This window comes from Bos indicus, chromosome 1, assembly GCF_029378745.1.
Source record: "Bos indicus isolate NIAB-ARS_2022 breed Sahiwal x Tharparkar chromosome 1, NIAB-ARS_B.indTharparkar_mat_pri_1.0, whole genome shotgun sequence".
Taxonomy (NCBI): Eukaryota; Metazoa; Chordata; class Mammalia; order Artiodactyla; family Bovidae; genus Bos; species Bos indicus.
In genome coordinates this window covers 71,879,031-71,900,672 of record NC_091760.1, presented here as the reverse complement: position 1 = coordinate 71,900,672, position 21,642 = coordinate 71,879,031, and the positions used below count along the sequence as shown (strand labels likewise).

Genomic DNA, 21,642 nt, shown 5'->3' with positions numbered 1-21,642 from the left:
TTTTATCAAAAACAGGAACACAAACAATTTACTTTTGTATCAAGTCAGTTAAAAGACTAACAAGTCAATAGGCACTAGTCCGAATTTAGCAGTATAGCACAGTCCTCTGAAAACATGCCTAACATTATATATTCTAAGCATTCATGAGCCAGTTGTTGGTTAACACAGAAGAACTTTGTTTTCACTCTCTAGAATTACTAACTTTTAAAGTATAAATGCCAATAAATACTGATATGGTATTATAAAATCTTTACCTTTCCGAATGTATATATGTAACTGAGTCATTCTGCTGTACACCTGAAACTAACACAACACTGTAAAACAACTATACCCCAATATAAAATAAAAGTTAAATTAAAAAGAAATAAAGTCCTTCTCTTTCGTGAGAATTCTGCAGTCTTTAGTATCTGGGGCAATTAACCCTCAAAGGTCAACAAAGGCAAGATTTGGTTTTCAATGTGTTTTCTCAGATTAAGTCTGCTAGAACTCTATTCCTAAGAGCAACATTCATATGAAAACCTTTGCTCAAAGAGGAGAAAAGCACAATGGACTTCTAAGATACATTTCATCAGTGTGATTACAACAGAAAATCTCTTCCTCATGGTCACTCAAAGAGCACAAATGTGATGTCCAGTAATTGTCTATTTGACAAACTTCTTAAAGAAGTTCCATAAATAAATCTTATATAAACACCAAAGATAGAAAGTTACTCAAAATGCTAGTTTATACAATTTTGCATTATTATAATCTTAAAGCCAACTTTTCTGTAAACAAAGATACAAAAGCAGCTGTAAGCACCATCACAGAAAGTTTTTCCTTCCTATTATATCCACCACCTAGCCATATTCTGTCAAAGAAAAAACACGCTGTGCTTTTCCCTCCTTTATTTATAGACTATAGGCAAAACTACTTGCCCATATTCTAATTTTTATAAAATGAACATGTACTGTTTTTCTAATGAGGAAAAACAGTAAGTCACTTTCAATTACAAAAAAACCCCCAAACCATACTCATGTTTTAAGAGCTCTTTCAAATAGTTGTTCTTCCTTAACTGTCAAAGTGTCCTTTGGTGGCTCAGAGGTTAAAGCGTCTGCTTGGAATGCAGGAGACCCGGGTTCGATCCCTGGGTCAGGAAGATCCGCTGGAGAAGGAAACGGCAACCCACTCCAGTACTCTTGCCTGGAGAATTCCATGGAGGGAGGAGCCTGGTGGGCTACACCAAGGGGTCGCAAAGAGTCGGACACGACTGAGCGACTTTCACTAACTGTCAAAACTTGATACAACCTCTACTCCTTCTCTGAGCTCCTACTGCACTATTACCATTCCCATGCTGATTACTGCCATAGTGTCTTTCAGTTCCAAACTCATCCTTTTCACCTACTCCGAAAACAGGTCTGGGATCTTTAAATGTTTTTCCTTGACCGGTTGGCATGATGCTAAGCTTAAACAGCAGAGGGCGCAGGAGAGACACTACAGGAGAAAAGTTTTGTTTTGCTTCCCGGTTCTGGTGCCCTTGCTTCACAAGCTCCTCCAGCACCAGGCTTCTACATGGCAAGGTGGCCAGCAGTATAGCAGCCAGAAGCTTCCTCACACTTTCTTCTTGGGAGGTTTTGGAGTGGAGTTAGCACCTCCAACAAACAACTTGCCCTAGCGTCCTAGGGAGCCAATGTCCAGCACATCCACCAGTACAGCACGTCATCACCTTCTCTGTCATCCAAATGATCCACAAGCCATGCTCTCCCCAACAAGGCCTGCACCTCCCCCTTCTGGGGGAAGGAGGACTCTTCCCTAGGTTCTGAGATATCAGCCCTTGGGGTAGCAACTGCTCCTTACTTCTGTTATTCCTGAGTTCTCTGGAGTTCTATTTACTTCTTACTAGCTAACCCCTCTGAAGCAACACAGCAGCAGCAGCAGCTAACCCCTCACTACTCCACTCTCCTGCCAGTTACTATTCTTTCCATATTCAAATTACTGTCTCTCATCTCTCCCCTGATTGGACCCAGAGTGACAGATACAGTCCTATTCATTAATTTGATATTTACATACTTCCTTGACTGTCAGTTAAGTGACTTCTAACTCCTCTTCTTTCTACAAGATGATGAACTCCTGGCTACCAAGGAACACTTTTCACATTTCTCTGTATCAGACATTGTGCAACATAATGCTCTTTAATACAGAGGCAACAAGTAATGTTTAAAACTACACTTTGATTCATAAATGCTCTACACACCTTCACTAGCTCAAGGCCATTATAAACATTTTCTAGTAACTCGCTTTTTTTCATAATTTCCACCACTGAAAGTATAAATAATCTGGATAGTATAACCAGTGTTCCTAGACTGTAGGGTTTCAAAGTCAGGACCAGCGCATGGACTTAGACCTTCTAGACCTTGTTTAAGACAGGAGATAAAGAACTGCTCATGCTCACAGACTGTTCATGTCTACAGGATCATAAAGGGGCTGAGCATGAATAATATTTATTTTTGTATAAATGTGAGCAAGGAGGTAAAAAATTATGCTCAGAATAAGGATTACAGTTACGGCCAGGTGACTATTTACAAACAAATAAAATAAGTATGTTAAATAAGTATGTTGGGATTTCAGAGTCACACAGTTGGACACGTATGAGATTTTAGGGTAAGCTTCTCTGTGCTTCTGAACACCTAGCAGAAACCCCTTCATCAAGAACAATATCATCAACATTGATGGGACCTCCCATGAGAAAGACTGAGAGAGGAACAGAAGGCTACCTTGGCCCCAAACACAATTTGCCTTGTTATCTTTGGCTAAAACTGTACTCTCTGGGTTATCTCGATAAAATAACTAGCTTGTATAGAATCTGTATATAGTGTTTATCTTCATCAAGCCTCAAAACCAGCACTCTGCGGGATTAATTCAACAGCAAATTAGAATTGATAACAATATCTGGAAGTGAGAAAATACAAGAATCAAGCAATTGCCTTGAATTCAAACACGAAAAAAATTGAACAACTTTTCAAATATCTTTTAGTAGGTTAAAGCAGTACCTCTGGAAGAGTATTAGGTGGACTGGCTGTTTATTACCACTACTCAATGAAATACAAAAATTGAGAGCAAGTGTTTAGAAACTTGTAGAGCAATTTGGCAGAGTAATCTGCTCCTGACTCTAACAACAACAACAAACGGGGCTTGCATTTTGTCTGTTTTTCTTTCATTTTATGGTATATTACAAAAGTTATTAATCCATTACGGAAAGTTTCTAAGAACCACAGACCTAAAATACTCAATTCTAAACACAGAATGCTTTCTCAAAGGATCTGAAGATATACTAATGGCCAATAAGCACATGAAAAAATACTCAACATCATTAGTGATCAGAGAAATGCAAATTAAAACCACAATGAGATACCGTCTCACACATTAGGATGGCTAGAATCAAAAGACAAGGAAAAAGCAAGTTAGTGAGGATGGAGAGAAAATGGAATCCTCCAACACTGCTGGCAGGATTGCAAAATGGTGCAGCTGCTTTGTAAAACAATCTGATAGCTCCTCAAAAGGTTAAACATGGAGTTACTATATGACTCAGCAATTCCACTCCTACGTATACTCAAAAGAACTGAATTGGGAGTAATATTCAGCCACAAAAAGGAATGATGTACACATACATGCTGTAATAGGGATGAACCTTGAAAACTCAGTGCATAAAATGAAACTAGTCACAAAAGACCACACATTATGTGATTCTTCTATATATCCAGAATAGACAAACTTATAGACAGAAAATAGATTTGTGGTTGCCTGGGGTGAGAGAGTGTAGATTGGGGTAAAATCAGTGACTGTTATTGGGTGTAAGATTTCTCCTTGCAGTAATGCAAATTAGAGAGTGGCGATGGTTGTATAACCTTGTGAATATCACTAAAAAAATAAAAGCAATAAAAACCCATGGAGTCATACACCTTTTAAAGAGTGGATTTTATCATATACAAATTACATCTCATTTTTTAAAATTTAAGGGAAAAGAAACCACAGAGGGGCAAATGCAGATGGAGAAAGCAAGAAGGACAGAAGAATGGGCACAGGCAAAGATGGAAGGTTTGCCTCTGTTGAAGAAGATATTTTAAAGACTATGTGGTTGTCTCCAGGAGTATTTTGAGGGTACGAGTTCTAAAATATGATCTGAAGGGCTGACACATCACTGGAAAAAATTACACAGCCTTTCAACGGGGCTTCCCTGACAGCTCAGTTGGTAAAAAATCGCCTCCAATGCAGGAGAGACCCCAGTTTGGGTCCTAGGTCAGGAAGATCCCCTTGAGAAGAGACAGGTTACCCACTCCAGTATTCTTGGGCTTCCCTTGTAGCTTAGCTGGTAAAGAATCTGCCTGCAATGCAGGAGACCTGGGTTTGATCCCTGGGTTGGAAAGATCCCCTGGAGAAGGGAAAGGCTACCCACTCCAATATTCTGGCCTGGAGAATTCCATGAACTGTATAGTCCATGGGGTCACAAACAGTCAAACACACACACACACAAAAAAGAGTCAAACACAACTGAGCGACTTTCACCTTCAACAGGACTACTTTGAAGTTATACTTTTTGCTGTAATCAGGAAAATAATCACTTCTAAAACTTCACAGCCATGTGTCCTACATTCTATGCTGCTGTTCTTCATATCTGGAAAAAAAGATGGTTGGCAGTTTTAAAAACTTAATTGCTTCGATTTATTCTGTTAGTAAAATTTTTATCCCGTGAGACAGAAAAATATGGGAGTAAAACATGTCTGGTTTACCATTTTTAAGAAATCAGCACTCTTGGAGGAAAACAATCTTTGAAAATCATTTGCTTTAGGATTTCATAACACTACTGAAACAACCTAATTCTCAAAACTATCTGTGCTTCCCAAAACAGCTTTAACACCAAGTCACTGCAGCTATAACCTAACCATTATTTACTGTCCCAAATCCACTCTCAGTCTCTCCCAGTCTGTTCGCTGCACAGAGAGCCACTTCAAAATACATAAACTTTGTAACTTCAGTCCTCTACTTTAAAGCCTTTCAGTAGGATACTTAAAAGGAAGCCTGCTAGTACATGCATGATCAAGCCTCTAATTTTCCAGACTCTGGAAACTTTAGACTTTAGGCTCTGTAGACTTTCCCTCTACAGGCTTTAAGTTTTGCCTGTTCTTTCTGTTTCTCTGACAGCCATCTCAGCCACATGGCCTTTCTGGGAAATTTTATGTTCAGTCATCCAGTTTCCCTAGAACTGATGAGTTATCCTGGGACGCAAGATTTTCAGTGCTAAACCCAGGAAAGCCCTGGGCAAACTGAGATTGAGTCCGTCACCCTTCTTTCTATTCATCACCTCCACCTGTCCAACACTTGCTTTAAGTATTGGCCTAAAGGTCACTTTCCCAGGAAACCTTCTCTGATATCTCCGCACTCCCACGCCAGGCACATTAGTTCACTGCCTTAACATTCATCATAATGGATTTGTTATAAAACTGCCTACCTTAACTAGGTTATAAACTCCACAAGCATGGATCCAGTCAGTATTTTATTGACCATGACATCACTAATACCTAGCACTGTGTGCAGTTCATGTGTCTCAGAGATGAGTACTTGTTGAAGGAAAAAAAATCAAACAATGAAAGGTATATCTGAGGCTTTCTTGGTGACTCAGTGGTAAAGAATCTGCCTGCCAATGCAGGAGACATGGGTTCGATCCCTGGTCCAGGAAGATCCCACATGCCAAGGAGCAACTAACCCCATGTGCCACAACTACTAAGCCTGTGCTCTAGAACCCAGGAACTACATACGACTACTGAGCCCAGGCACCACAACTACTGAAGCCCAGGCACCCTAGAGATCGTGAACCACAGCAAGAAAAGCCACCATAATGAGAAGCCCATGCACCTCAATTAGAGAGTAGCTCCACTTGAGAAAAGCCCACACAGTAATGAAGATCTAGCACAACCAAAAAAAAAGAAAAAAAGAATGGTTTTTTTGAGATGGCATCACAGCAAAGTAATCTTTGCAACCCCATGGACTGTAGCACACCAGGCCCCTCAGTCCAAGAAATTCTTGAGGCAAGAATACTCAAGTGGGTAGCCATTTCCTTCTCCAGGGGATCTTCCCAACCCAGGGATCAAACCCAGGTCTCCCGCACTGCAGGCAGATTCTTTACCATCTGAGCCACCAGGGAAGCCCAATCTAGAAAGCTAAGATAATTAAATGCTCCATTTATCTTGATATTCACAACTGATAAAATTCATCCAAGCTCACTTTATTCACCTCACCTTAACCACTATATATTCAAAATAAGACAGCAGGACACTAGTCTAAATTGTCATTACTCAATCTCTATTACAAGTTATTTCTCAGTTTACTACTAATCATATTCTTACCCAGAAGATGGAATTCTAGGCAACAGGAACAATAAGAATAATTTAGTTCATGAGACAGAAGGGCAGCAGCCAGTAGGGAGAAATAGGCCTGCTGAGTGGGGCCAGAAAGTCGCAGATGCTGGGCAATGGGGAACACTTGGAAATTCAGGAGGCTTGGTTTTAAGTGTTTTTTATTCTCATAACAAAAGTAGTACAAGGTCATTACAAAGAACCCAAACCAGAATAAAATTTAAAGAAAAACAGAATATCCATAATCACACTTCCCAGAAAGACCTATTACTTTTTTTACACTTCACACTAGAAACAGGAAAATGACATGGTTTCAAGTCTAAGTCACTGAAATACTTATTTTGTGAATTACAATGTGCCAGATGTCAGAAATAAAGATAACTAAGATCTAGTCTCAGTTTTGAACTCACCATCAGTGGGAAAGAATAACAAAGGACTACTCTGCAGTGAGATAAGAGCTGATGGGGTAAGTGGAATGTGATGGAAAAGACGACTCAAAGCTCCTGTTTGTATGATTAGGTAAAGTAATTAGTAATTAGGCAAAGAAATCAAAACTGGCTTTTGAAGGATGAGAAGAATTTACCAACCAAAAAAAGAGAGGAAGATCTCTGTAAAGAGAGGAAGCAGTGTGTTAAGGAAACTTTGTAATCTAAATGTGATCCTCTTTTCTTCTTCTTCCCCTGGGCCTTCACCCAATCACAAAACTAGAAAAGTGAAACTATGACCAAGCATGAAAGAAGTAAAAGAGTGAGACAAAAAGTGTTTCAAAACTGCCTATGAGGTAGTGAATGGGAAAGCAAGGAACAACAAATAAACATTGTTTAAAGCGTGTTCAACAGTGAGAAGTCTAGCTTTCCTCAAGTTTGGTCACAAGCCTCAATAACAATTCAAAATGAAAAAGGAGGGGAGGGACAATAAACACAGATCATCCTTGACTTAAGATATGTATGTTAAAAATATCATTAAGTTGAAAATGCATTTAATATAACTAAATCTATCAAAGAACATCATAGCCTAAGCCTACCTTAAACATGCTCAAAACACATCAGTTGACAGCTGGGCAAATTCACCTAACATAAAGCCTATTTTATAACAATGTTGAATGTTTTCTGTAGTTCACTGAATATTTTTCTTAAAAGTGAAAAAGAGAATGGTTTTAAGGGTACAGAATAGTTGTGAAGTGTATGGTTATACCCCTGTGACTGCTTGGCTGACTGGGAGCTGCAGCTCACTCACTGCCTCTGCCCAGCACCACCAGAGTACTGAACCCTGTATTACTAGCCCCAAATTCAAAGTATGGTTTCTACTAAATGCATACCACTTTTACACCTAGTAAAGTCAAAAAAATCATAAGTAGGACAACTGGATGTGTATGAAAAGTGTTCAACTAGATATCAAAAAAATGCAAACTGGAACAAGATGCTATTTTCCTATAATCAGACCAAAAACTTATCAATCAAAGACTTTATACTGAAAAATAAAGGTCAACTGCAGGCTGATTATTTGATTCCTTACATGGTTGTCTAAGTTAAACAAAAACTGAAACCAGCTTCGTATAGTAAAAAGTAGTATCAAATCAGATAGCAGTAATCTATCCCAAATTTCCACGAAAACAATTTTATTTAGTCTTAAAAGGCTTTCCATTAGCTTTAAGGTCACACAATCTTAACTAAGATCCACGACCCATCCATGATACTTGTTTCATAAGAGAAAGTTAAGATATAAAGATAGCTTGCTCCTCTCTGCTCAGTTTAGTTCAGTTCAGTCGCTCAGTCGTGTCCGACTCTTTGCAACCCCATGAATTGCAGCACGCCAGGCCTCCCTGTCCATCACCAACTCCCGGAGTTTACTCAAACTCATGTCCATCGAGTGGGTGATGCCATCCAACCATCTCATCCTCTGTCGTCCCCTTCTCCTCCTGTCCCCAATCCCTCCCAGCATCAGAGTCTTTTCCAATGAGTATTCGCATCAGGTGGCCAAAGTACTGGAGTTTCAGCCTCAGCATCAGTCCTTCCAATGAACACCCAGGACTGATCTCCTTTAGAATGGACTGGTTAGATCTCCTTGCAGTCCAAGGGACTCTCAAGAGTCTTCTCCAACATCACAGTTCAAAAGCATCAATTCTTTGGCACTCAGCTTTCTTCACAGTCCAACTCTCACATCCATACATGACCACTGGAAAAACCACAGCCTTGACCAGATGTACCTTTGTTGGCAAAGTAATGTCTCTGCTTTTTAATATGCTATCTAGGTTGGTCATAACTTTCCTTTCAAGGAGTAAGCGTCTTTTAATTCCTCTCTGCTAGCCATCCTTTAATTTGGAGACCCAAAGTTTGCCTCAAAGAAACAAGTTAGTCACTCTTGTTAACTCATTTCTTGCTAAGGAGAGGTGAGTTCTGTGGCAGCTAGAGTTCCTTATCATTTCTTCTAATCTTTCTATATACATTTAGGAGACTGCCATGCAAGTTCCTGAAAACGAGTAACTTTCTATGTGTCTCTATGGATATAAAGTTCAGGTGGAACTGTAAAATGGCAAAAAAACCCTGGATTCCTACACGGTTTCCTGAGAGGTGTATTTACACAAGCGAAGTGTTGTGTTGTGGGTACAAGATTAGAATCAGTAAGAGCATTAAAAGAAGCACAGGCTAGAAATCAAGGTAGGGTAAGACCGTACCATCCTAGCCCAGAACTACCCTATTAGATGAATGCCAATTAATCACTGGGGACTCAGGCTAGGAGCTGTGTGTATTTATCCTTCAGCAACACACCTAAGAAGAGGTTTCAACCAGAACCCTAGCCAACTGTAGAGGCAAGGACAATCAATCCCACAAACGTTTCCAATAAATGAGTATCAGGTAATAGATAGCAGTTACCTTTATTCAAAGATGAATAAGCAGGGGACTTCCCTGGTAGTCCAGTGGCTAAGGCTCCACACTGCTTCCAGGCACAGGGGTTTAATCCCCTGGTCTGGGAACTAGATCCCAGATGCATAAACTAAGACCCAGCAGAGCCAAATAAATAAGCTGTTTATTGTTTACTTGCTCAGTTGTGTCTGACTCTTCTTGTGACCCCATGGACTGGAGCCGGCCACACTCCTCTGTCCATGCAATTTCCCAGGCAAGAATACTAGAATGGGTTGCCATTTCCTTCTCCATGGGATCTTCCTGACCAAGGGATCGAACCTGCATATCCTACAATGGCAGGTGGATTCTTTACCACTGAGCCACCTGGGAAACCTAATATATAAGTAAATAAAAATAAATATTTAAAAAAGAAAAAGGATGAATAAGCAGGAAAAAAAATCCAACACTGATCCCAACAATAATGCAGCACAAGAAACGGAAAAAATTACTTTTCATAAAAGTAGAATCTAACTTAGGTGAATTAATTCAGGACACAGAATTAAGTTCTAAACACTGTTTGGCAAACTCCATGAAACAGGCATATATAAAGAGAAAAGACCAAGATGAAATGAGGGTAATTTAAGCAAAAAAAAAGGAATGGGGTAAATTTTTAAAAGATGCAATGAAACTATATTTTAATAGCGGAAATAAAGCCGACACTGGAGGTGATAAAGGAAAATCAAATGAGTGATAAAGACAAACATTTGAGAAGCTCACACAAAAGACAGAAATGATAAGATAACCTAATGACTACAAGTGTTTCCAAGGAAGAAAACAGAACTAAAAGTAACCAAAAATATTTCTGGAAATGAAGAAATAAAGAATGAAGCTTCAGGTATGTTCTGTGCTTAGTCATTCAGTCCTGTCCAACTCTTTGTGACCCCATGGACTGTAGCCTGCCAGGCTATTCTGTCCATGGGGACTCTCCAGGCAAGAACACTGGAGTGGGTTGCCATGCCCTCCTCCAGGGAATGTTCCCAACCCAGGGATCGAACCCAGGTCTCCTGCATTGCAGGTGGATTCTTTACCATCTGAGCCACCAGGGAAGCCGAAGAATACTGGAACGGTTAGCCTATCCCTTCTCCAGGGGATGTTCCCAACCCAGGAATTGAACCAGGGTCTCCTGAATTGCAGGCGGATTCTTTACCAGCTGAGCTACCAAGGAAGCCCCATAAACACTATAAGAAGGATGAACCTTGAAAATATGCTACATGAAATAAGCAGACACAAAAGGACAAATACTGTATGATTCTACTTATATGAATCATCTGGAAATGGCAAAATCATAGGAGAAAGTAGATTAGACATAGTCACGAGGGGTTGTGGATATAGAGGAATAGAGGGTCAGCATTTAATGAGCACAAAAATTCAGTTAGCAAAGATGAAAAATTCTGGAGATGGATGGCAATGATGGTTGTACAATGTAAGTGTACTTAATGCCAAAGAACTGCATATGGTTAACTCTGAACAGTTTGGGGTTGAGGGCACAACCCTCCACACAGTAAAAAATCTGAGTATAACCCACAGTCCAGCTCTCCATAATATGGTTTCTCCAAATCCAAAGTTCCTCTGTATCTGTGGTTCTGCATCCTAGGATTCAACCAACCTTGAATAGTGCTGTACTATAGTATTTACTATTGAGAAAAACAAACAAACAAACCAGGCATAAGTGGACCTGGGCAATTCAAACTCATGTTGTTTAATAGATAACTTCACCTAAAATTGGTTAAGATAACTTTACATTATGTATATTTCACAAAAATGTAGAAGCAGTAGCAATGAGCCATTAAAAAATAGAAAGCATTAAAAAATAACAGAAACACACTCAACAAAATTGTAACAATACACATATATGTTTTCAGTATTCATTTTAGATTAAAACAAAACTAAACTATTTTAGTAGTTCAGTAGTTACAATTTAAAAGAGCTACAATTAAAAGTGGCATGGAAAGAAAAAGTTGGCTAATAATTTACTAAACAAAGAACAGGACTGATATGAATTTAAGTAAAATAAAAGACTCAGATTAAATATGACAAATTTTTATTGATTAGGTGGAATGCAGACCTTAAGCAGTACAGAACCCAAACATCCATCAATAATATTATACCAAAAACATAAAAATCATCAGGGTTGCGATAACAAGACAAGCCAGAGTAGGGGAAAATATTTGCAAAAGAAGCATCTGAAATAAAGACGCTCAGCCTCATACTTCATTAGGGAATTGCAAACTGCAACAATAAGATAGCACTACACATCTATTTAAATGGTTAAAATCAAAAACACGAATAACATTAAATGCTGAAGAGGATTTGAGCAGCAGGAACTCTCATTCACTGCTGCTGGGAAAGCAAAATGGTTCAGTCACTTTGAAAGACAGTTTTAGCAGATTCTTAGGAAACTAAATACATTCTTACCGTACAATACAGTGATCGTTTTCCTTGCTATTTACTCTAATCAGCTGAAAACTTATACCCATGCAAAACCCAAACATGGATGTTTATATAGCAGCTTTACTCATGGCTGCCAAAGGTGGAAGCAACCAAGATGTCCTTCAGTAGGTAAGTGGATAGACAAACTGTGGTATATTCCAACAATGGAGTATTATTCAGCACAAAAAAGCAATGAGCTATTAAGCCATAAAAAAATAATGAATGACACTCAAATGCATATTGCTAAGTGAAAGAAGCTGAAAAGGTTACATATTGTATAATCCAACTATATGACATTCTGGAAAAGGCAAGACCGTGGAGACAGTTAAAGCATCAGTAGTTGACAAGGATTAGCGAAAAGAGAGGGACAAATAAGAGGAGCACAGGGAATTTTAGGAGCTGAGAAACTATTCTGGATGATACTGTAATGGTGGATACGTGGCATTTATCCACCACTTGTCAATACCCAATACTCATTATATTAATCATCAAAAGTGAATCCTAATATAAATTATGAGCTTTGATTGATAGTGATGTACAGTGGTTCATCAATTGTAACAAACATACCACATAATGTATAATGATAGTTGGGGAAGCTAAGGGAGAAGGTAGATCAGGGTATATGAGAGCTCTCTGTACTTTTTTGCTCAATTTTTTTTGTGAATCTAAAATGGTATAAAATGAAGTCTATTAATTTTTTAAAAATAAAAATCATTAAAAAACTGAGCACCCTCTACTCAACACATTCTTACTGCATACATACTTGTTCTAAGTTCTGAACAGGATAATAGCAAAGAAATAAACAAGTAAATGAAAAAATACATTCAGGTGGAAGTGCTATAAAGAAAAACACAAAGGGACAAAAAGTTAGATACTGAGCAGGGGCAGGGGAGGCTGTATTAGATGGCTGATCAGGTAAGGCTCCTTTAAAGCAGTGACATATGAAAGGAAGACAATATTCAGGCAGAAAAAACAAACATAAAGGCCTCAATATAAGTAAGCATAAGCTTTTCAGAAACAATGACAGATTAAGATGAAAAAATAAAGGCTAAGTCTTATAGTTATAAAAACTATTAATAAGGAGTAAGACAATTTGAATAAAGATTGACAGATACATGTGTGTATATAAACTGTATGTGCAAATAGAAAATGTTCTTTTTAAGTTTTCAAAGATCATTTAGAAAATTGGATTATGCTTTAAGTCACAAAGAAACCCTCAATAAACTCAAAAATATTTTAAAAAACCATAGTCACTGACAATGAAAGAATGTAAGAGTGAACAGAACTGTACCAAGTACCTCCTGAGTCAAAGAGGTAATCAAATTAGAACTACCAACTATTTGGAAAGCAATGAAATCAAGAAAATCATTCAGAGGCATTTTAGAATGCAAAGTTGTACTCAGAGGCAAATTAAGAGCATTAAATGTTCTCATTAAATAAAAAAGAGAGAGAACTAAGAATTTACTAAGTTAGAAAGAGTATAACAACAAAAAAAAGCAGGAACAAAATAAAAAGCAGAAGTTAGAAAATCAGGACACAGAAAATTAACAGAATGAATCTCAAAGTTTCTTATTAAAAAATTACTAAGAAAACATTTGGCAAATCAAATTAAGAAAAATAACAAAATCACTAATAAATGATGGAAATGAACACCAGATTTTAATTATAAAAATTTACATGTACCCATATAATAAATTTGAATATCTTAAAAAATATTAGATACAAATTTATCAAAGCTGATGCATGAGAGTAAGGATTTCTCCATAGACCACAAAAGTTACCATATGGACTGTGTATTCTTATTAAATTAAAAATTCCTATGAGATTCTTTCTACTCTTTCAATAAATTCTGTACACTTGACTAACAAGTTTGGTTCCTCATAATATAGGTCTTTGAGTATCTTGGCAATGTTATTAGCAAATTTACTTACATACTTTTGTAAGTAGTAAAAGAAAAACCTTACCATCACCTAAGTGTTATAAAAACATTTGATAAAATTCAGAAGATAATTCTTTTTTATAAAGAAGTAAATAAATAATAAGGAATTTTAATCTAAAACCAACAGCTGTAGTCATCCTTAACTGTAAAAATACCAGAGACATTCCAAGACAATTATCACCTCTCTTATTTAACTGTGTCTTGGAGATTCTCATCAATGTAATAAAGAGCTAAAATAAAAATAAATATTATAACTACTGGAAATAAAGTGAAAGTTACTATTATTTTTAGGTAAGACAAGGAACCTGGAAAACAAAAGTAAAATTTTACTGAAATTCAGAAAGATAAGAAAAATTATCGTGAACCCAAAAATCTAGTTATTTCTACAGGTACCAACTACTGGGTGTAAGATAGGCTCAAGGATGTTTCATGCAACACACAGAATGTAGCGAATGTTTTATAAGAACTGAATGGAAACCAACTTTTAAAATAGTGTAAAAAAATTTTTAAAGAGAACTTACTAAAAAAAGAAAATCTAGTTACCTCTGTATATTTATCAGAAATAATAAACTAAACCAAATCCACAAAAACTATAAGTTAAACAAGAAATGCATATTAAACTAATTTATGTGCCTAGCAATAAACAAATTTAAGCAAATTTAATAATTTCATTAAGAATGATGGTTGTTTCAAGGACAACAGCAACAAAATGAGATTCACAAAGCTAGTGATAATACACATCAAACATTTCTGAAGCGTAACTTAATACTTTTAAATGTTTATATGCTTTTATTCAGTAATTCCATTTCTAAGAAAATATTCTAAATAATCAGGGAAAAATAAAAAGACATTCACTACAGAATTATTTGTATAAAATACTGGAAAAAAATCACACATTGGCCAATAGGAAAATAGTGAAACTAAGGCACAGCTGTACAATAGAACGTTAGGCAACATTAAAAAATCGTTTTTAAAAAGAATTTTTAAGGAGAACAGAAGGAAACTGTCAAGATTTAATGTTAAGTTTAAAAAAAGTCAAGATATCAAATTCCACAAAATATGACTCCAAAATTTCAGAAAAGTAAATTATGTACACATACAAAATATAAAGAAATATCAAAATACTGTATTAACAGCAGTCATTCATAGGCAATGTTCGTTTTAAAAAAAAAAAAAACAAAACTTTATTCTTTTCAAATATTCAATAGGGAAGGTGAAAAAGTTCAGAAAGAATTTGCAACAGATACTCTATCAAACACCTGACTATATTTTTACTATTATATCTGCCAATGTAACTTTTTATTCTTTAATAACCTGATCTTTAGAGAAACTGAAATTGTGTCTATAAGTTTTACTCCAACTCTTGTTGTTCATGTGGTTATTATGTAACATTTTTGCTTTATAAACCAAATCTCAAAATTAAAAAGCATAGGAATTAATTTTTTTTTAAATTTTTGGGCACACCATGTGGCTTTTGAGATCTTAGTTCCCCAACCAGGGGAAACACAAAGGAAACACAGAGTCCTGATCACTGGATTGCAAGGGAATCTGAGAATAGGAATTAATTTTTTAAAAGCTGAGATTATACCTTAAAATGCACCTATGAAATAAGGATTAAAATAAAACCTCTATTTTCCCAGAACTTATTAAATATTCACATGAAAAAATACTATCTACAAGATAATGGTGTGATCAGAAACATGTTAGGAAGAACTCAGTAACGTAGGTTAAAAGAGCCCTGAACGTATATGTACATATGTGCTGTGCTAAGTCGCTTCAGTTGTCTCTGACTCTGCACAGCCCTATATGGACTACAGCCCGCCAGGCTCCTCTGTCCATGGGATTCTCCAGGCAAGAATACTGGAGTGGGTTTCTGCATGACCCAATATGGACTGCAGCCCGCCAGGCTCCTTTGTCCATTGGATTCTCCAGGGAAGAATACGGGAGTAGGTTGTCATGCCCTCCTCCTGGGGATGTTCCCAACCCAGGGATCCACCAGAGTCTGTTACCTCTAACCTGCACTGGAGGCGGGTTCTTTACCATTACGACACATGGGAAGCCCGTATGTATATATGTGTTTCAATTTTAACCAAAACTAGAGTTCTTTGCACCTCCTTTTTGATTAGTTTCAATTGACAAAAATTGAGATATAATTCTCATTTCCAAATGAATAACTCATCCTTTCAGCACACTCCAAAGAAAGATTATGGATCAATGTGTTAAGAAAACATATAAAACCAATAAGAATATCTAAATCATACCGAAAATCAGGGAAGACTCCCAGAGAAAGCTAAAGCTGAAATTTGAAAGCTGAGGATGAATTAGGTAGATGCCAAGAACCAGGAGCCAAAAGAGGGCATTTCCCCCTCGTTTTCAAATGTGATGCTTACAATAAAACTATTAAAATATTCCTCTCTGAATCCCTATCAATGTGACAAATTTTTACACCAACCTCAAAGTCCTGAAATATTTTCATACCTATATTTTATTTCAGTAGCCAAACTCTTACCCCACTTTGCACCAAAAAAATAATCCTGAAGTACTAAGATTTAAATATAATTATTAAAGTACCAGAAGAAAATATAGAAGATTGTTTTTTGATAAAGGTAAAATGGAAAAGATACTCTTAAACAAAGGATTAGTGTGTACTATGTGTAAAGAGCTTCTGCAATTCAGTAAAGAAGTATAGATCAGTATAACCTTTTAGGAAGGCAATTTGGCATCTATTAAAACTTAAAATGCACACTTAATAATCCTTTTTATGGAAATACTTCTATACATATGTATGTGCACAAAGATATAAGTAAGTTCACTAAAGCTCCACTTTTAGTTGCCCGAAAGTAGAAGTAACAAATAACCATAAATAATTAAGTAAAGTACAAGAAAAGAATAGAATATTGCATGACTATTAAAAACATGAGGTATAACAAGTACTGAGATGGAAAAAGAATTTATAATAATTAGATTTTTTATTAAAAAAATCAAGGTAAGATTACACACACACTGTGTTTATTTCTAATTGCATAAAGAAAACAAAATTGCTAACAGTGGGTACCTGTAAGAAATGCGACTAGGAAGTAAGGGAAGTAATTTTCACTTTTTACTCTAAATAACTGACTTGCTTGAATCTTTTGTGATAAGCATGAACTGACTACCTTTGAAATTTAATTTTAAAATAAGGGGGAAAAAACTCACTATTCTAATCTGTTATAACTATGGTTATCTCTGAGGGCTAAGTGATTTTTGTATAGTAATTTTTGTCCTGTTTCTTAATAGTTTACACTACTTTCTAAATTTTCTATGAGAAATATGACTATTTTAAAATCTGAGAAATATGTATTTAAAAAACCTATATTTGATTTCATTGATGAAACTTTTTTTTTCCCCTGAAAAGTAACTTTTAACAGTTATGGTCTCAAAAACGTGGTCCTCAGATTCCAACCACTTTCAGAAAGCAGTCTTAAATCTAAGTTTCTAGGTATAACATTTGTTGCAGAAGCAACTAAATATAAAACCTATTTTAGAATAGAATATTAATTAACATTTATTAATCATGTAAGCACAGCATTTGCTAAGTAATTTTCCCTGTATTATCTCATTTGCTCCAAATAGCCTTATGAAATTTGTATTATACTGTTATTATTATTAATCCTCATCTTACAGATTGAAAAAATCAAGTCTGAAAAGAATATGTATCTTGTCCAGAGTCAAGTGCAAGAGCTAGGATTCAAACCCAGGTCTCCAGCTCCTAACCACTTCTGATACCTGGAATGACAAGTACTAATGTATCTTAGAGACAATAGGCTAGACCTCTGAAATGTGGCCTGAATATTCAGACTTAACTATTCTTACTCAGGTTAGTGATCCTAAAATGAAGAAGTGGTGACACTCAATTCTTATCACAGAAGAAAATAGTATTTTTCAAGGCAACAGGGGCTATTTTTTTTTCTTCTTCTTTTTTTTTTTTTTTTTTTGCATCTCTTTCTGCTTCTACCAAGGTACAAGAAGGATACAAAGGACAACTCAGATTTGCCAGTAACTTAACATCCTCCTTGATTAGTTTGGAATTAGCCCTGTAACTAACTGCAAGAGCTTTTAAAAACAAATTGATCAGAATCCCAAAGCCTTAAAGACTTGAAAACAAGGTACAGTTTCACATTTTAATCAAAAGTAGAAAATTCAGAAAGCCAAAAGAAATGTTATATTCAAATACTAGAATAATCAATATAGACAGATTAAACATAGGAAGAATTTAACAATATATACCTATTTTATCCCAAGCTATTTGAACAAGGTCTCTCTCTTTTTAAAAAAGAATAGAGAACCTCGCTGGTGGTCCAAGGGTAAAGAATCCACCTGCCAAGGCAGGGGACACAGGTTCCATCCCTGGTCCAGGAAGATTCCACGTGCCTCAGGGTAACTAAGCACGCAAGCCACAACTACTGAAGCTCCCACGCTCAACAAGAGAAGCCATCTCAATGAGAGGCGTGCGTACCTCAACTACAGAGTAGCCCCCATTCACTGAACTAGAGAAAGCCCAACTGCAGTAATGAAGACCCGGCATAGCCAAAAAAAAATTAAAAAAAAAAAAAAAAAAGAATAACTGAATGTTTATCCCAGCTACCTGAACAAGTTCCAAGTTTTTTCTTAAAAAAAATTATAATTGAAAAGATACATACACCACTGCTAACCATGTCTGCTTGGAAATCTGCCCATCAAAAAGACTAGAGAATCATAGGAACCCCTATTCATTTGTTCAGTAGATAGACTACAATTACAGACTTTATGAATTTGGGTTTGCAAGGTTAACATTTAATGTCAAAAGTCCAGAAGAATAATTCTGAATAATTGTAAACTGGAATCAGGGCCCTAAGAGAAGCAGAATACCCAGAACTCTTCCTCAGTAAAAGTATCAGATTATAGAAATCACTGGCAGAGAAGCTGACATCAACACATCTACTTGCACACTCCAACATTTCTAGACCTTAACCCCTTAGGCCAAGAAGACCTCTCAATGAATTAAGGACAACTGACGCTACCAAAATGACAGTCCTGAAAATACACTGAATTTAGGTCAACCTCTTCCACCAAAACCTGAAAGTGGGTTTAAGATCTACATATGTTACAGGTCAGAAACATTTTAAGGTTCATTTTTCATAATGTAAGTCTGTGTTTCTGGCTAGTTAAAACAACAAAGATTTAAAAACTAAGGATTTAAGAGTTGCCTTAATACCCTTAAGAGGAGAACATGAACAAACGTTTCACTTAGATATATATTTTTTCATAGATACAAAATATATAGAAGGGATTATGAGTGTGATTTACAAAAGCCACAGAGCTCTTGGAAAAGTTGACAAGTTCTAACCTGCTTTTAAAATTACCATTCGCTGTCTTCATCCCAATCTAACTTTACTTAATGTTATTCTTTTAATAACCGTACAACAACAAAACCCCCAGAGCAAATTCTTCTACATTTCAATATCCTGCCTACTTGCAAGAGCGGAAGAGTCAAACAGAGCAGGGGAAAAAACGTGACGTGAACAACCTTGATCCAAAACACAGCTCGTGGGAGTCTAATTTTAGGCCTAACCATTTTGATTGTCTTTTCACAGAGGTTGAAAAAGAAAACAAAAAAACACAGATTACTTGTAAAATAAATGAGATAACTAAACCAATAGGAGTTGGCATTATTTATCAAGGAGGAAAGAAATCACGTTCGCACTGCCCAGAGTATTCCCATTAAAGATAAGATACGGGGCCGGTAGTACAACCCTACAACAACTGACGACAACGGCAATTGCTTTCCACTCTTCAGCTCTTGGATGACTCTATCTTTAAAGAATGAGTCAAAAGGTTGAGCGCACTGAGGAATATTCGACAACGTTTTGTGTGTATGTGTTGTTTTAAAGAAAGCTAAACATGGTGAAAGCCAACCTTCAGCTAAGTTACCTAAAGAAGCAAATATTCACCTCCTGGCGGAGGATCAAAAGGAATCACGAAAAGACCCGAAAGTTCTGTTTTTAAACGGAGGCTCTCAAACCCTCGGAAAACTATTCGTTTTCTACTGATGCGGAATATGGAAGAGATCACAGATTGCAGTTTAAAAAGAATGAAGCGGCTCTAGACAATGTGCCTCGGCAAAGAAACTGGGATGACCAGAGAGATAAGGAGGAGCTGGGACTCGGTAAGAAACGAAAAAATCAAGGAATAAAACCCGAAACGTTTCGTCGAACACTAAAGTAAATGAAGAAAAGGCGGCTGAAACGCGAGGGAAGGGAGATCTACAGAGGGCAGAGACGGTGGCGCGACAGGGTTCAGGGCAGGGCCGGGTCCAGGAAGAGTTAGATCTCACCAGCCCAGCAAGCTTCCCATTTCAGGCTAGAGCCGGAGAAGAAAACAGCCCGAGGGCGCAGACAATGAGCCACCGCCCCAAGAGTTGCGGCTCCAGGCACGCAGGTGGCGGCTTCCCGGGCCCGCGTAGGGTAGGTCAGCTGCCCCGGGCCGCTCACGCCGGCCAGGCCGCGTAGAAGCGAGGAGAAATGAGAACGACGGCCCGCGTCCCGGCCTGTCTGCAGACTTACCCTAGGCGAGGAAAGGTCCCCGCCCCAGCGAGGAGCCTCCGGCCGAGCTCCCGGCGGGCTCCGGAGCCGCCCAGAGCAAGCGCGCGACGCGGGGCGGGGAGGGGAGGGAAGGGGAAGCGGGGCGGGAAGAGGAGCCGCGCTGGAGCGCAGCCGCTGCTACTGCTAGGCCAGGCGGCAGCCGAGCCCCGCGGGCGCCGGGAGGGGAGGGCAGGGAGCCTTCGGCAATGGCGACGGCCCAGGCCAGAGGGGAAGCGGAACAACCACCGCCGCTGCGCGTGGCCACAACCCTGGGGGAGGGCGACGGCGGGGAGCGGAGAGGGGCGGGACCGAAGCCCGAGCTCCACTGGGCGGAGACCGGCACCACCTCCCAGTGGGAGAGTTCACGCGGGGCCTGTCGGGAGTTGTAGTTTGGAGATGTGTTCCACTTCTCTCTCCCACTTTCTTTTTTTGGGGGGTAGTCTCTATATTAAGAGAGACCGCCAGTCCCTCATGTAGTTCAGCATTGTCTCCAGTCAGGTCTGTGCCAACCAAAGACACTGAAAGACGATTCTTGTTACATGAACCTGCTCCAGGACATCTGTTTCTGAGAATTCATCCACTATCCATTTTCTTTTTGCCTGTAGTTCAATGTATTTTGGTGCTAATTAAGGCCCACCTCCTTGCAAATTAAGGCCTCTATGTTTTATTCACAGAGGAGTTCCTCAATGTATTCATTCTGTTCAGTCGCTCAGTGATGTCTGACACTTTGCAACCCCATGCACACCAGGCCTCCCTGTCCATCACCAACTCCTGGAGTCCACCCAGACCCATGTCCATTGAGTCAGTGATACCATCCAACCATCTTATCCTCTGTCATCCCCTTCTCCTCCTGCCTTCAATCTTTCCCAGCCTCAGGGTCTTTTCCAATGAGTCAGCTCTTTGCATCAGGTGGCCAAAGTATTGGAGTTTCAGCTTCAACATCAGTCCTTCCAATGAACACCCAGGACTGATCTCCTTTAGGATGGACTGGTTGGATCTCCTTGCAGTCCAAGGGACTCTCAAGAGTCTTCTCCAACACCACAGTTCAAAAGCATCAATTCTTTGGTTCTCAGAATTCTTTATAGTCCTACTCTCACATCCATACATGACCACTGGAAAAACCATAGCCTTGACTAGATGGACCTTTGTTGGCCAAGTAACGTCTCTGCTTTTTAATATGGTCTAGGTTGGTCATAACTTTCCTTCCAAGGAGTAAGCATCTTTTAATTTCATGGCTGCAATCACCATCTGCAGTGATTTTGGAGCCCAGAAAAATAAAGTCAGCCACTGTTTCCACTGTTTCCCCATCTATTTACCATGAAGTGATGGGACCAGATGCCACGATCTTTGTTTTCTGAATGTTGAGCTTTAAGCCAACTTTTTCA

At 38.1% G+C, this 21,642-nt stretch overlaps 1 protein-coding gene across 1 annotated transcript in view; it reads right to left on the bottom strand.

The window, feature by feature from the left end:
• PAK2 (p21 (RAC1) activated kinase 2) overlaps positions 1–20,525 on the bottom strand; it is an 88,742-nt gene extending 68,217 nt beyond the window's left edge. Inside the window, exon 1 of the mRNA XM_070789330.1 lies at positions 20,240–20,525. The gene's annotated coding sequence lies outside the window, so the exon portion shown is untranslated. The remainder of the gene's footprint in view (positions 1–20,239) is intronic.
• Positions 20,526–21,642: the final 1,117 nt, after the last annotated feature.